The sequence below is a fragment of the Bombyx mori genome, chromosome 28 (genome assembly GCF_030269925.1).
Source record: "Bombyx mori chromosome 28, ASM3026992v2".
Classification (NCBI taxonomy): Eukaryota; Metazoa; Arthropoda; class Insecta; order Lepidoptera; family Bombycidae; genus Bombyx; species Bombyx mori.
The window spans coordinates 4,534,999-4,552,030 of record NC_085134.1 but is presented as its reverse complement, the minus strand read 5'-3'; positions in this window follow the sequence as shown (position 1 = coordinate 4,552,030).

The following is a 17,032-nucleotide window of genomic DNA, read 5'->3' as shown; positions in this document are numbered from 1 at the left end:
GCTCTAGCCAGTGATACAGAATTTAAAAATTTTTTAGAAGAAAAATTTTTTATTTTTCAGCAAAACAAAAAATTTTTGACGTTTTTGACAGGAAAAGAGAAAATTTTGTATTTCTGAAGGCGCAGAACGCACTCCAGAAGGTAGGGCGGATCGGTAAGTATATAATAAGTAAGTTGAATTTGCAAAAGCAACAAAATAACTTTGAAAAAATAATGAATTTTTAAATATTTTCAGGTCGAAAAGGTGGGGGTGTCAAAAAATGACGTCACACCACTGCGACGTTTCGTGTTAGCTAGAGGGACGTGCGATACCTCAAAAGAAGCGTCTCGACGCGCTCTAGCCAGTGATACAGAATTTAAAAATTTTTTAGAAGAAAAATTTTTTATTTTTCAGCAAAACAAAAAATTTTTGACGTTTTTGACAGGAAAAGAGAAAATTTTGTATTTCTGAAGGCGCAGAACGCACTCCAGAAGGTAGGGCGGATCGGTAAGTATATAATAAGTAAGTTGAATTTGCAAAAGCAACAAAATAACTTTGAAAAAATAATGAATTTTTAAATATTTTCAGGTCGAAAAGGTGGGGGTGTCAAAAAATGACGTCACACCACTGCGACGTTTCGTGTTAGCTAGAGGGACGTGCGATACCTCAAAAGAAGCGTCTCGACGCGCTCTAGCCAGTGATACAGAATTTAAAAATTTTTTAGAAGAAAAATTTTTTATTTTTCAGCAAAACAAAAAATTTTTGACGTTTTTGACAGGAAAAGAGAAAATTTTGTATTTCTGAAGGCGCAGAACGCACTCCAGAAGGTAGGGCGGATCGGTAAGTATATAATAAGTAAGTTGAATTTGCAAAAGCAACAAAATAACTTTGAAAAAATAATGAATTTTTAAATATTTTCAGGTCGAAAAGGTGGGGGTGTCAAAAAATGACGTCACACCACTGCGACGTTTCGTGTTAGCTAGAGGGACGTGCGATACCTCAAAAGAAGCGTCTCGACGCGCTCTAGCCAGTGATACAGAATTTAAAAATTTTTTAGAAGAAAAATTTTTTATTTTTCAGCAAAACAAAAAATTTTTGACGTTTTTGACAGGAAAAGAGAAAATTTTGTATTTCTGAAGGCGCAGAACGCACTCCAGAAGGTAGGGCGGATCGGTAAGTATATAATAAGTAAGTTGAATTTGCAAAAGCAACAAAATAACTTTGAAAAAATAATGAATTTTTAAATATTTTCAGGTCGAAAAGGTGGGGGTGTCAAAAAATGACGTCACACCACTGCGACGTTTCGTGTTAGCTAGAGGGACGTGCGATACCTCAAAAGAAGCGTCTCGACGCGCTCTAGCCAGTGATACAGAATTTAAAAATTTTTTAGAAGAAAAATTTTTTATTTTTCAGCAAAACAAAAAATTTTTGACGTTTTTGACAGGAAAAGAGAAAATTTTGTATTTCTGAAGGCGCAGAACGCACTCCAGAAGGTAGGGCGGATCGGTAAGTATATAATAAGTAAGTTGAATTTGCAAAAGCAACAAAATAACTTTGAAAAAATAATGAATTTTTAAATATTTTCAGGTCGAAAAGGTGGGGGTGTCAAAAAATGACGTCACACCACTGCGACGTTTCGTGTTAGCTAGAGGGACGTGCGATACCTCAAAAGAAGCGTCTCGACGCGCTCTAGCCAGTGATACAGAATTTAAAAATTTTTTAGAAGAAAAATTTTTTATTTTTCAGCAAAACAAAAAATTTTTGACGTTTTTGACAGGAAAAGAGAAAATTTTGTATTTCTGAAGGCGCAGAACGCACTCCAGAAGGTAGGGCGGATCGGTAAGTATATAATAAGTAAGTTGAATTTGCAAAAGCAACAAAATAACTTTGAAAAAATAATGAATTTTTAAATATTTTCAGGTCGAAAAGGTGGGGGTGTCAAAAAATGACGTCACACCACTGCGACGTTTCGTGTTAGCTAGAGGGACGTGCGATACCTCAAAAGAAGCGTCTCGACGCGCTCTAGCCAGTGATACAGAATTTAAAAATTTTTTAGAAGAAAAATTTTTTATTTTTCAGCAAAACAAAAAATTTTTGACGTTTTTGACAGGAAAAGAGAAAATTTTGTATTTCTGAAGGCGCAGAACGCACTCCAGAAGGTAGGGCGGATCGGTAAGTATATAATAAGTAAGTTGAATTTGCAAAAGCAACAAAATAACTTTGAAAAAATAATGAATTTTTAAATATTTTCAGGTCGAAAAGGTGGGGGTGTCAAAAAATGACGTCACACCACTGCGACGTTTCGTGTTAGCTAGAGGGACGTGCGATACCTCAAAAGAAGCGTCTCGACGCGCTCTAGCCAGTGATACAGAATTTAAAAATTTTTTAGAAGAAAAATTTTTTATTTTTCAGCAAAACAAAAAATTTTTGACGTTTTTGACAGGAAAAGAGAAAATTTTGTATTTCTGAAGGCGCAGAACGCACTCCAGAAGGTAGGGCGGATCGGTAAGTATATAATAAGTAAGTTGAATTTGCAAAAGCAACAAAATAACTTTGAAAAAATAATGAATTTTTAAATATTTTCAGGTCGAAAAGGTGGGGGTGTCAAAAAATGACGTCACACCACTGCGACGTTTCGTGTTAGCTAGAGGGACGTGCGATACCTCAAAAGAAGCGTCTCGACGCGCTCTAGCCAGTGATACAGAATTTAAAAATTTTTTAGAAGAAAAATTTTTTATTTTTCAGCAAAACAAAAAATTTTTGACGTTTTTGACAGGAAAAGAGAAAATGTTGTATTTCTGAAGGCGCAGAACGCACTCCAGAAGGTAGGGCGGATCGGTAAGTATATAATAAGTAAGTTGAATTTGCAAAAGCAACAAAATAACTTTGAAAAAATAATGAATTTTTAAATATTTTCAGGTCGAAAAGGTGGGGGTGTCAAAAAATGACGTCACACCACTGCGACGTTTCGTGTTAGCTAGAGGGACGTGCGATACCTCAAAAGAAGCGTCTCGACGCGCTCTAGCCAGTGATACAGAATTTAAAAATTTTTTAGAAGAAAAATTTTTTATTTTTCAGCAAAACAAAAAATTTTTGACGTTTTTGACAGGAAAAGAGAAAATTTTGTATTTCTGAAGGCGCAGAACGCACTCCAGAAGGTAGGGCGGATCGGTAAGTATATAATAAGTAAGTTGAATTTGCAAAAGCAACAAAATAACTTTGAAAAAATAATGAATTTTTAAATATTTTCAGGTCGAAAAGGTGGGGGTGTCAAAAAATGACGTCACACCACTGCGACGTTTCGTGTTAGCTAGAGGGACGTGCGATACCTCAAAAGAAGCGTCTCGACGCGCTCTAGCCAGTGATACAGAATTTAAAAATTTTTTAGAAGAAAAATTTTTTATTTTTCAGCAAAACAAAAAATTTTTGACGTTTTTGACAGGAAAAGAGAAAATTTTGTATTTCTGAAGGCGCAGAACGCACTCCAGAAGGTAGGGCGGATCGGTAAGTATATAATAAGTAAGTTGAATTTGCAAAAGCAACAAAATAACTTTGAAAAAATAATGAATTTTTAAATATTTTCAGGTCGAAAAGGTGGGGGTGTCAAAAAATGACGTCACACCACTGCGACGTTTCGTGTTAGCTAGAGGGACGTGCGATACCTCAAAAGAAGCGTCTCGACGCGCTCTAGCCAGTGATACAGAATTTAAAAATTTTTTAGAAGAAAAATTTTTTATTTTTCAGCAAAACAAAAAATTTTTGACGTTTTTGACAGGAAAAGAGAAAATTTTGTATTTCTGAAGGCGCAGAACGCACTCCAGAAGGTAGGGCGGATCGGTAAGTATATAATAAGTAAGTTGAATTTGCAAAAGCAACAAAATAACTTTGAAAAAATAATGAATTTTTAAATATTTTCAGGTCGAAAAGGTGGGGGTGTCAAAAAATGACGTCACACCACTGCGACGTTTCGTGTTAGCTAGAGGGACGTGCGATACCTCAAAAGAAGCGTCTCGACGCGCTCTAGCCAGTGATACAGAATTTAAAAATTTTTTAGAAGAAAAATTTTTTATTTTTCAGCAAAACAAAAAATTTTTGACGTTTTTGACAGGAAAAGAGAAAATTTTGTATTTCTGAAGGCGCAGAACGCACTCCAGAAGGTAGGGCGGATCGGTAAGTATATAATAAGTAAGTTGAATTTGCAAAAGCAACAAAATAACTTTGAAAAAATAATGAATTTTTAAATATTTTCAGGTCGAAAAGGTGGGGGTGTCAAAAAATGACGTCACACCACTGCGACGTTTCGTGTTAGCTAGAGGGACGTGCGATACCTCAAAAGAAGCGTCTCGACGCGCTCTAGCCAGTGATACAGAATTTAAAAATTTTTTAGAAGAAAAATTTTTTATTTTTCAGCAAAACAAAAAATTTTTGACGTTTTTGACAGGAAAAGAGAAAATTTTGTATTTCTGAAGGCGCAGAACGCACTCCAGAAGGTAGGGCGGATCGGTAAGTATATAATAAGTAAGTTGAATTTGCAAAAGCAACAAAATAACTTTGAAAAAATAATGAATTTTTAAATATTTTCAGGTCGAAAAGGTGGGGGTGTCAAAAAATGACGTCACACCACTGCGACGTTTCGTGTTAGCTAGAGGGACGTGCGATACCTCAAAAGAAGCGTCTCGACGCGCTCTAGCCAGTGATACAGAATTTAAAAATTTTTTAGAAGAAAAATTTTTTATTTTTCAGCAAAACAAAAAATTTTTGACGTTTTTGACAGGAAAAGAGAAAATTTTGTATTTCTGAAGGCGCAGAACGCACTCCAGAAGGTAGGGCGGATCGGTAAGTATATAATAAGTAAGTTGAATTTGCAAAAGCAACAAAATAACTTTGAAAAAATAATGAATTTTTAAATATTTTCAGGTCGAAAAGGTGGGGGTGTCAAAAAATGACGTCACACCACTGCGACGTTTCGTGTTAGCTAGAGGGACGTGCGATACCTCAAAAGAAGCGTCTCGACGCGCTCTAGCCAGTGATACAGAATTTAAAAATTTTTTAGAAGAAAAATTTTTTATTTTTCAGCAAAACAAAAAATTTTTGACGTTTTTGACAGGAAAAGAGAAAATTTTGTATTTCTGAAGGCGCAGAACGCACTCCAGAAGGTAGGGCGGATCGGTAAGTATATAATAAGTAAGTTGAATTTGCAAAAGCAACAAAATAACTTTGAAAAAATAATGAATTTTTAAATATTTTCAGGTCGAAAAGGTGGGGGTGTCAAAAAATGACGTCACACCACTGCGACGTTTCGTGTTAGCTAGAGGGACGTGCGATACCTCAAAAGAAGCGTCTCGACGCGCTCTAGCCAGTGATACAGAATTTAAAAATTTTTTAGAAGAAAAATTTTTTATTTTTCAGCAAAACAAAAAATTTTTGACGTTTTTGACAGGAAAAGAGAAAATTTTGTATTTCTGAAGGCGCAGAACGCACTCCAGAAGGTAGGGCGGATCGGTAAGTATATAATAAGTAAGTTGAATTTGCAAAAGCAACAAAATAACTTTGAAAAAATAATGAATTTTTAAATATTTTCAGGTCGAAAAGGTGGGGGTGTCAAAAAATGACGTCACACCACTGCGACGTTTCGTGTTAGCTAGAGGGACGTGCGATACCTCAAAAGAAGCGTCTCGACGCGCTCTAGCCAGTGATACAGAATTTAAAAATTTTTTAGAAGAAAAATTTTTTATTTTTCAGCAAAACAAAAAATTTTTGACGTTTTTGACAGGAAAAGAGAAAATGTTGTATTTCTGAAGGCGCAGAACGCACTCCAGAAGGTAGGGCGGATCGGTAAGTATATAATAAGTAAGTTGAATTTGCAAAAGCAACAAAATAACTTTGAAAAAATAATGAATTTTTAAATATTTTCAGGTCGAAAAGGTGGGGGTGTCAAAAAATGACGTCACACCACTGCGACGTTTCGTGTTAGCTAGAGGGACGTGCGATACCTCAAAAGAAGCGTCTCGACGCGCTCTAGCCAGTGATACAGAATTTAAAAATTTTTTAGAAGAAAAATTTTTTATTTTTCAGCAAAACAAAAAATTTTTGACGTTTTTGACAGGAAAAGAGAAAATTTTGTATTTCTGAAGGCGCAGAACGCACTCCAGAAGGTAGGGCGGATCGGTAAGTATATAATAAGTAAGTTGAATTTGCAAAAGCAACAAAATAACTTTGAAAAAATAATGAATTTTTAAATATTTTCAGGTCGAAAAGGTGGGGGTGTCAAAAAATGACGTCACACCACTGCGACGTTTCGTGTTAGCTAGAGGGACGTGCGATACCTCAAAAGAAGCGTCTCGACGCGCTCTAGCCAGTGATACAGAATTTAAAAATTTTTTAGAAGAAAAATTTTTTATTTTTCAGCAAAACAAAAAATTTTTGACGTTTTTGACAGGAAAAGAGAAAATTTTGTATTTCTGAAGGCGCAGAACGCACTCCAGAAGGTAGGGCGGATCGGTAAGTATATAATAAGTAAGTTGAATTTGCAAAAGCAACAAAATAACTTTGAAAAAATAATGAATTTTTAAATATTTTCAGGTCGAAAAGGTGGGGGTGTCAAAAAATGACGTCACACCACTGCGACGTTTCGTGTTAGCTAGAGGGACGTGCGATACCTCAAAAGAAGCGTCTCGACGCGCTCTAGCCAGTGATACAGAATTTAAAAATTTTTTAGAAGAAAAATTTTTTATTTTTCAGCAAAACAAAAAATTTTTGACGTTTTTGACAGGAAAAGAGAAAATTTTGTATTTCTGAAGGCGCAGAACGCACTCCAGAAGGTAGGGCGGATCGGTAAGTATATAATAAGTAAGTTGAATTTGCAAAAGCAACAAAATAACTTTGAAAAAATAATGAATTTTTAAATATTTTCAGGTCGAAAAGGTGGGGGTGTCAAAAAATGACGTCACACCACTGCGACGTTTCGTGTTAGCTAGAGGGACGTGCGATACCTCAAAAGAAGCGTCTCGACGCGCTCTAGCCAGTGATACAGAATTTAAAAATTTTTTAGAAGAAAAATTTTTTATTTTTCAGCAAAACAAAAAATTTTTGACGTTTTTGACAGGAAAAGAGAAAATGTTGTATTTCTGAAGGCGCAGAACGCACTCCAGAAGGTAGGGCGGATCGGTAAGTATATAATAAGTAAGTTGAATTTGCAAAAGCAACAAAATAACTTTGAAAAAATAATGAATTTTTAAATATTTTCAGGTCGAAAAGGTGGGGGTGTCAAAAAATGACGTCACACCACTGCGACGTTTCGTGTTAGCTAGAGGGACGTGCGATACCTCAAAAGAAGCGTCTCGACGCGCTCTAGCCAGTGATACAGAATTTAAAAATTTTTTAGAAGAAAAATTTTTTATTTTTCAGCAAAACAAAAAATTTTTGACGTTTTTGACAGGAAAAGAGAAAATTTTGTATTTCTGAAGGCGCAGAACGCACTCCAGAAGGTAGGGCGGATCGGTAAGTATATAATAAGTAAGTTGAATTTGCAAAAGCAACAAAATAACTTTGAAAAAATAATGAATTTTTAAATATTTTCAGGTCGAAAAGGTGGGGGTGTCAAAAAATGACGTCACACCACTGCGACGTTTCGTGTTAGCTAGAGGGACGTGCGATACCTCAAAAGAAGCGTCTCGACGCGCTCTAGCCAGTGATACAGAATTTAAAAATTTTTTAGAAGAAAAATTTTTTATTTTTCAGCAAAACAAAAAATTTTTGACGTTTTTGACAGGAAAAGAGAAAATTTTGTATTTCTGAAGGCGCAGAACGCACTCCAGAAGGTAGGGCGGATCGGTAAGTATATAATAAGTAAGTTGAATTTGCAAAAGCAACAAAATAACTTTGAAAAAATAATGAATTTTTAAATATTTTCAGGTCGAAAAGGTGGGGGTGTCAAAAAATGACGTCACACCACTGCGACGTTTCGTGTTAGCTAGAGGGACGTGCGATACCTCAAAAGAAGCGTCTCGACGCGCTCTAGCCAGTGATACAGAATTTAAAAATTTTTTAGAAGAAAAATTTTTTATTTTTCAGCAAAACAAAAAATTTTTGACGTTTTTGACAGGAAAAGAGAAAATTTTGTATTTCTGAAGGCGCAGAACGCACTCCAGAAGGTAGGGCGGATCGGTAAGTATATAATAAGTAAGTTGAATTTGCAAAAGCAACAAAATAACTTTGAAAAAATAATGAATTTTTAAATATTTTCAGGTCGAAAAGGTGGGGGTGTCAAAAAATGACGTCACACCACTGCGACGTTTCGTGTTAGCTAGAGGGACGTGCGATACCTCAAAAGAAGCGTCTCGACGCGCTCTAGCCAGTGATACAGAATTTAAAAATTTTTTAGAAGAAAAATTTTTTATTTTTCAGCAAAACAAAAAATTTTTGACGTTTTTGACAGGAAAAGAGAAAATGTTGTATTTCTGAAGGCGCAGAACGCACTCCAGAAGGTAGGGCGGATCGGTAAGTATATAATAAGTAAGTTGAATTTGCAAAAGCAACAAAATAACTTTGAAAAAATAATGAATTTTTAAATATTTTCAGGTCGAAAAGGTGGGGGTGTCAAAAAATGACGTCACACCACTGCGACGTTTCGTGTTAGCTAGAGGGACGTGCGATACCTCAAAAGAAGCGTCTCGACGCGCTCTAGCCAGTGATACAGAATTTAAAAATTTTTTAGAAGAAAAATTTTTTATTTTTCAGCAAAACAAAAAATTTTTGACGTTTTTGACAGGAAAAGAGAAAATTTTGTATTTCTGAAGGCGCAGAACGCACTCCAGAAGGTAGGGCGGATCGGTAAGTATATAATAAGTAAGTTGAATTTGCAAAAGCAACAAAATAACTTTGAAAAAATAATGAATTTTTAAATATTTTCAGGTCGAAAAGGTGGGGGTGTCAAAAAATGACGTCACACCACTGCGACGTTTCGTGTTAGCTAGAGGGACGTGCGATACCTCAAAAGAAGCGTCTCGACGCGCTCTAGCCAGTGATACAGAATTTAAAAATTTTTTAGAAGAAAAATTTTTTATTTTTCAGCAAAACAAAAAATTTTTGACGTTTTTGACAGGAAAAGAGAAAATGTTGTATTTCTGAAGGCGCAGAACGCACTCCAGAAGGTAGGGCGGATCGGTAAGTATATAATAAGTAAGTTGAATTTGCAAAAGCAACAAAATAACTTTGAAAAAATAATGAATTTTTAAATATTTTCAGGTCGAAAAGGTGGGGGTGTCAAAAAATGACGTCACACCACTGCGACGTTTCGTGTTAGCTAGAGGGACGTGCGATACCTCAAAAGAAGCGTCTCGACGCGCTCTAGCCAGTGATACAGAATTTAAAAATTTTTTAGAAGAAAAATTTTTTATTTTTCAGCAAAACAAAAAATTTTTGACGTTTTTGACAGGAAAAGAGAAAATTTTGTATTTCTGAAGGCGCAGAACGCACTCCAGAAGGTAGGGCGGATCGGTAAGTATATAATAAGTAAGTTGAATTTGCAAAAGCAACAAAATAACTTTGAAAAAATAATGAATTTTTAAATATTTTCAGGTCGAAAAGGTGGGGGTGTCAAAAAATGACGTCACACCACTGCGACGTTTCGTGTTAGCTAGAGGGACGTGCGATACCTCAAAAGAAGCGTCTCGACGCGCTCTAGCCAGTGATACAGAATTTAAAAATTTTTTAGAAGAAAAATTTTTTATTTTTCAGCAAAACAAAAAATTTTTGACGTTTTTGACAGGAAAAGAGAAAATTTTGTATTTCTGAAGGCGCAGAACGCACTCCAGAAGGTAGGGCGGATCGGTAAGTATATAATAAGTAAGTTGAATTTGCAAAAGCAACAAAATAACTTTGAAAAAATAATGAATTTTTAAATATTTTCAGGTCGAAAAGGTGGGGGTGTCAAAAAATGACGTCACACCACTGCGACGTTTCGTGTTAGCTAGAGGGACGTGCGATACCTCAAAAGAAGCGTCTCGACGCGCTCTAGCCAGTGATACAGAATTTAAAAATTTTTTAGAAGAAAAATTTTTTATTTTTCAGCAAAACAAAAAATTTTTGACGTTTTTGACAGGAAAAGAGAAAATTTTGTATTTCTGAAGGCGCAGAACGCACTCCAGAAGGTAGGGCGGATCGGTAAGTATATAATAAGTAAGTTGAATTTGCAAAAGCAACAAAATAACTTTGAAAAAATAATGAATTTTTAAATATTTTCAGGTCGAAAAGGTGGGGGTGTCAAAAAATGACGTCACACCACTGCGACGTTTCGTGTTAGCTAGAGGGACGTGCGATACCTCAAAAGAAGCGTCTCGACGCGCTCTAGCCAGTGATACAGAATTTAAAAATTTTTTAGAAGAAAAATTTTTTATTTTTCAGCAAAACAAAAAATTTTTGACGTTTTTGACAGGAAAAGAGAAAATTTTGTATTTCTGAAGGCGCAGAACGCACTCCAGAAGGTAGGGCGGATCGGTAAGTATATAATAAGTAAGTTGAATTTGCAAAAGCAACAAAATAACTTTGAAAAAATAATGAATTTTTAAATATTTTCAGGTCGAAAAGGTGGGGGTGTCAAAAAATGACGTCACACCACTGCGACGTTTCGTGTTAGCTAGAGGGACGTGCGATACCTCAAAAGAAGCGTCTCGACGCGCTCTAGCCAGTGATACAGAATTTAAAAATTTTTTAGAAGAAAAATTTTTTATTTTTCAGCAAAACAAAAAATTTTTGACGTTTTTGACAGGAAAAGAGAAAATGTTGTATTTCTGAAGGCGCAGAACGCACTCCAGAAGGTAGGGCGGATCGGTAAGTATATAATAAGTAAGTTGAATTTGCAAAAGCAACAAAATAACTTTGAAAAAATAATGAATTTTTAAATATTTTCAGGTCGAAAAGGTGGGGGTGTCAAAAAATGACGTCACACCACTGCGACGTTTCGTGTTAGCTAGAGGGACGTGCGATACCTCAAAAGAAGCGTCTCGACGCGCTCTAGCCAGTGATACAGAATTTAAAAATTTTTTAGAAGAAAAATTTTTTATTTTTCAGCAAAACAAAAAATTTTTGACGTTTTTGACAGGAAAAGAGAAAATTTTGTATTTCTGAAGGCGCAGAACGCACTCCAGAAGGTAGGGCGGATCGGTAAGTATATAATAAGTAAGTTGAATTTGCAAAAGCAACAAAATAACTTTGAAAAAATAATGAATTTTTAAATATTTTCAGGTCGAAAAGGTGGGGGTGTCAAAAAATGACGTCACACCACTGCGACGTTTCGTGTTAGCTAGAGGGACGTGCGATACCTCAAAAGAAGCGTCTCGACGCGCTCTAGCCAGTGATACAGAATTTAAAAATTTTTTAGAAGAAAAATTTTTTATTTTTCAGCAAAACAAAAAATTTTTGACGTTTTTGACAGGAAAAGAGAAAATTTTGTATTTCTGAAGGCGCAGAACGCACTCCAGAAGGTAGGGCGGATCGGTAAGTATATAATAAGTAAGTTGAATTTGCAAAAGCAACAAAATAACTTTGAAAAAATAATGAATTTTTAAATATTTTCAGGTCGAAAAGGTGGGGGTGTCAAAAAATGACGTCACACCACTGCGACGTTTCGTGTTAGCTAGAGGGACGTGCGATACCTCAAAAGAAGCGTCTCGACGCGCTCTAGCCAGTGATACAGAATTTAAAAATTTTTTAGAAGAAAAATTTTTTATTTTTCAGCAAAACAAAAAATTTTTGACGTTTTTGACAGGAAAAGAGAAAATTTTGTATTTCTGAAGGCGCAGAACGCACTCCAGAAGGTAGGGCGGATCGGTAAGTATATAATAAGTAAGTTGAATTTGCAAAAGCAACAAAATAACTTTGAAAAAATAATGAATTTTTAAATATTTTCAGGTCGAAAAGGTGGGGGTGTCAAAAAATGACGTCACACCACTGCGACGTTTCGTGTTAGCTAGAGGGACGTGCGATACCTCAAAAGAAGCGTCTCGACGCGCTCTAGCCAGTGATACAGAATTTAAAAATTTTTTAGAAGAAAAATTTTTTATTTTTCAGCAAAACAAAAAATTTTTGACGTTTTTGACAGGAAAAGAGAAAATTTTGTATTTCTGAAGGCGCAGAACGCACTCCAGAAGGTAGGGCGGATCGGTAAGTATATAATAAGTAAGTTGAATTTGCAAAAGCAACAAAATAACTTTGAAAAAATAATGAATTTTTAAATATTTTCAGGTCGAAAAGGTGGGGGTGTCAAAAAATGACGTCACACCACTGCGACGTTTCGTGTTAGCTAGAGGGACGTGCGATACCTCAAAAGAAGCGTCTCGACGCGCTCTAGCCAGTGATACAGAATTTAAAAATTTTTTAGAAGAAAAATTTTTTATTTTTCAGCAAAACAAAAAATTTTTGACGTTTTTGACAGGAAAAGAGAAAATTTTGTATTTCTGAAGGCGCAGAACGCACTCCAGAAGGTAGGGCGGATCGGTAAGTATATAATAAGTAAGTTGAATTTGCAAAAGCAACAAAATAACTTTGAAAAAATAATGAATTTTTAAATATTTTCAGGTCGAAAAGGTGGGGGTGTCAAAAAATGACGTCACACCACTGCGACGTTTCGTGTTAGCTAGAGGGACGTGCGATACCTCAAAAGAAGCGTCTCGACGCGCTCTAGCCAGTGATACAGAATTTAAAAATTTTTTAGAAGAAAAATTTTTTATTTTTCAGCAAAACAAAAAATTTTTGACGTTTTTGACAGGAAAAGAGAAAATTTTGTATTTCTGAAGGCGCAGAACGCACTCCAGAAGGTAGGGCGGATCGGTAAGTATATAATAAGTAAGTTGAATTTGCAAAAGCAACAAAATAACTTTGAAAAAATAATGAATTTTTAAATATTTTCAGGTCGAAAAGGTGGGGGTGTCAAAAAATGACGTCACACCACTGCGACGTTTCGTGTTAGCTAGAGGGACGTGCGATACCTCAAAAGAAGCGTCTCGACGCGCTCTAGCCAGTGATACAGAATTTAAAAATTTTTTAGAAGAAAAATTTTTTATTTTTCAGCAAAACAAAAAATTTTTGACGTTTTTGACAGGAAAAGAGAAAATTTTGTATTTCTGAAGGCGCAGAACGCACTCCAGAAGGTAGGGCGGATCGGTAAGTATATAATAAGTAAGTTGAATTTGCAAAAGCAACAAAATAACTTTGAAAAAATAATGAATTTTTAAATATTTTCAGGTCGAAAAGGTGGGGGTGTCAAAAAATGACGTCACACCACTGCGACGTTTCGTGTTAGCTAGAGGGACGTGCGATACCTCAAAAGAAGCGTCTCGACGCGCTCTAGCCAGTGATACAGAATTTAAAAATTTTTTAGAAGAAAAATTTTTTATTTTTCAGCAAAACAAAAAATTTTTGACGTTTTTGACAGGAAAAGAGAAAATTTTGTATTTCTGAAGGCGCAGAACGCACTCCAGAAGGTAGGGCGGATCGGTAAGTATATAATAAGTAAGTTGAATTTGCAAAAGCAACAAAATAACTTTGAAAAAATAATGAATTTTTAAATATTTTCAGGTCGAAAAGGTGGGGGTGTCAAAAAATGACGTCACACCACTGCGACGTTTCGTGTTAGCTAGAGGGACGTGCGATACCTCAAAAGAAGCGTCTCGACGCGCTCTAGCCAGTGATACAGAATTTAAAAATTTTTTAGAAGAAAAATTTTTTATTTTTCAGCAAAACAAAAAATTTTTGACGTTTTTGACAGGAAAAGAGAAAATTTTGTATTTCTGAAGGCGCAGAACGCACTCCAGAAGGTAGGGCGGATCGGTAAGTATATAATAAGTAAGTTGAATTTGCAAAAGCAACAAAATAACTTTGAAAAAATAATGAATTTTTAAATATTTTCAGGTCGAAAAGGTGGGGGTGTCAAAAAATGACGTCACACCACTGCGACGTTTCGTGTTAGCTAGAGGGACGTGCGATACCTCAAAAGAAGCGTCTCGACGCGCTCTAGCCAGTGATACAGAATTTAAAAATTTTTTAGAAGAAAAATTTTTTATTTTTCAGCAAAACAAAAAATTTTTGACGTTTTTGACAGGAAAAGAGAAAATTTTGTATTTCTGAAGGCGCAGAACGCACTCCAGAAGGTAGGGCGGATCGGTAAGTATATAATAAGTAAGTTGAATTTGCAAAAGCAACAAAATAACTTTGAAAAAATAATGAATTTTTAAATATTTTCAGGTCGAAAAGGTGGGGGTGTCAAAAAATGACGTCACACCACTGCGACGTTTCGTGTTAGCTAGAGGGACGTGCGATACCTCAAAAGAAGCGTCTCGACGCGCTCTAGCCAGTGATACAGAATTTAAAAATTTTTTAGAAGAAAAATTTTTTATTTTTCAGCAAAACAAAAAATTTTTGACGTTTTTGACAGGAAAAGAGAAAATTTTGTATTTCTGAAGGCGCAGAACGCACTCCAGAAGGTAGGGCGGATCGGTAAGTATATAATAAGTAAGTTGAATTTGCAAAAGCAACAAAATAACTTTGAAAAAATAATGAATTTTTAAATATTTTCAGGTCGAAAAGGTGGGGGTGTCAAAAAATGACGTCACACCACTGCGACGTTTCGTGTTAGCTAGAGGGACGTGCGATACCTCAAAAGAAGCGTCTCGACGCGCTCTAGCCAGTGATACAGAATTTAAAAATTTTTTAGAAGAAAAATTTTTTATTTTTCAGCAAAACAAAAAATTTTTGACGTTTTTGACAGGAAAAGAGAAAATTTTGTATTTCTGAAGGCGCAGAACGCACTCCAGAAGGTAGGGCGGATCGGTAAGTATATAATAAGTAAGTTGAATTTGCAAAAGCAACAAAATAACTTTGAAAAAATAATGAATTTTTAAATATTTTCAGGTCGAAAAGGTGGGGGTGTCAAAAAATGACGTCACACCACTGCGACGTTTCGTGTTAGCTAGAGGGACGTGCGATACCTCAAAAGAAGCGTCTCGACGCGCTCTAGCCAGTGATACAGAATTTAAAAATTTTTTAGAAGAAAAATTTTTTATTTTTCAGCAAAACAAAAAATTTTTGACGTTTTTGACAGGAAAAGAGAAAATTTTGTATTTCTGAAGGCGCAGAACGCACTCCAGAAGGTAGGGCGGATCGGTAAGTATATAATAAGTAAGTTGAATTTGCAAAAGCAACAAAATAACTTTGAAAAAATAATGAATTTTTAAATATTTTCAGGTCGAAAAGGTGGGGGTGTCAAAAAATGACGTCACACCACTGCGACGTTTCGTGTTAGCTAGAGGGACGTGCGATACCTCAAAAGAAGCGTCTCGACGCGCTCTAGCCAGTGATACAGAATTTAAAAATTTTTTAGAAGAAAAATTTTTTATTTTTCAGCAAAACAAAAAATTTTTGACGTTTTTGACAGGAAAAGAGAAAATTTTGTATTTCTGAAGGCGCAGAACGCACTCCAGAAGGTAGGGCGGATCGGTAAGTATATAATAAGTAAGTTGAATTTGCAAAAGCAACAAAATAACTTTGAAAAAATAATGAATTTTTAAATATTTTCAGGTCGAAAAGGTGGGGGTGTCAAAAAATGACGTCACACCACTGCGACGTTTCGTGTTAGCTAGAGGGACGTGCGATACCTCAAAAGAAGCGTCTCGACGCGCTCTAGCCAGTGATACAGAATTTAAAAATTTTTTAGAAGAAAAATTTTTTATTTTTCAGCAAAACAAAAAATTTTTGACGTTTTTGACAGGAAAAGAGAAAATTTTGTATTTCTGAAGGCGCAGAACGCACTCCAGAAGGTAGGGCGGATCGGTAAGTATATAATAAGTAAGTTGAATTTGCAAAAGCAACAAAATAACTTTGAAAAAATAATGAATTTTTAAATATTTTCAGGTCGAAAAGGTGGGGGTGTCAAAAAATGACGTCACACCACTGCGACGTTTCGTGTTAGCTAGAGGGACGTGCGATACCTCAAAAGAAGCGTCTCGACGCGCTCTAGCCAGTGATACAGAATTTAAAAATTTTTTAGAAGAAAAATTTTTTATTTTTCAGCAAAACAAAAAATTTTTGACGTTTTTGACAGGAAAAGAGAAAATTTTGTATTTCTGAAGGCGCAGAACGCACTCCAGAAGGTAGGGCGGATCGGTAAGTATATAATAAGTAAGTTGAATTTGCAAAAGCAACAAAATAACTTTGAAAAAATAATGAATTTTTAAATATTTTCAGGTCGAAAAGGTGGGGGTGTCAAAAAATGACGTCACACCACTGCGACGTTTCGTGTTAGCTAGAGGGACGTGCGATACCTCAAAAGAAGCGTCTCGACGCGCTCTAGCCAGTGATACAGAATTTAAAAATTTTTTAGAAGAAAAATTTTTTATTTTTCAGCAAAACAAAAAATTTTTGACGTTTTTGACAGGAAAAGAGAAAATTTTGTATTTCTGAAGGCGCAGAACGCACTCCAGAAGGTAGGGCGGATCGGTAAGTATATAATAAGTAAGTTGAATTTGCAAAAGCAACAAAATAACTTTGAAAAAATAATGAATTTTTAAATATTTTCAGGTCGAAAAGGTGGGGGTGTCAAAAAATGACGTCACACCACTGCGACGTTTCGTGTTAGCTAGAGGGACGTGCGATACCTCAAAAGAAGCGTCTCGACGCGCTCTAGCCAGTGATACAGAATTTAAAAATTTTTTAGAAGAAAAATTTTTTATTTTTCAGCAAAACAAAAAATTTTTGACGTTTTTGACAGGAAAAGAGAAAATTTTGTATTTCTGAAGGCGCAGAACGCACTCCAGAAGGTAGGGCGGATCGGTAAGTATATAATAAGTAAGTTGAATTTGCAAAAGCAACAAAATAACTTTGAAAAAATAATGAATTTTTAAATATTTTCAGGTCGAAAAGGTGGGGGTGTCAAAAAATGACGTCACACCACTGCGACGTTTCGTGTTAGCTAGAGGGACGTGCGATACCTCAAAAGAAGCGTCTCGACGCGCTCTAGCCAGTGATACAGAATTTAAAAATTTTTTAGAAGAAAAATTTT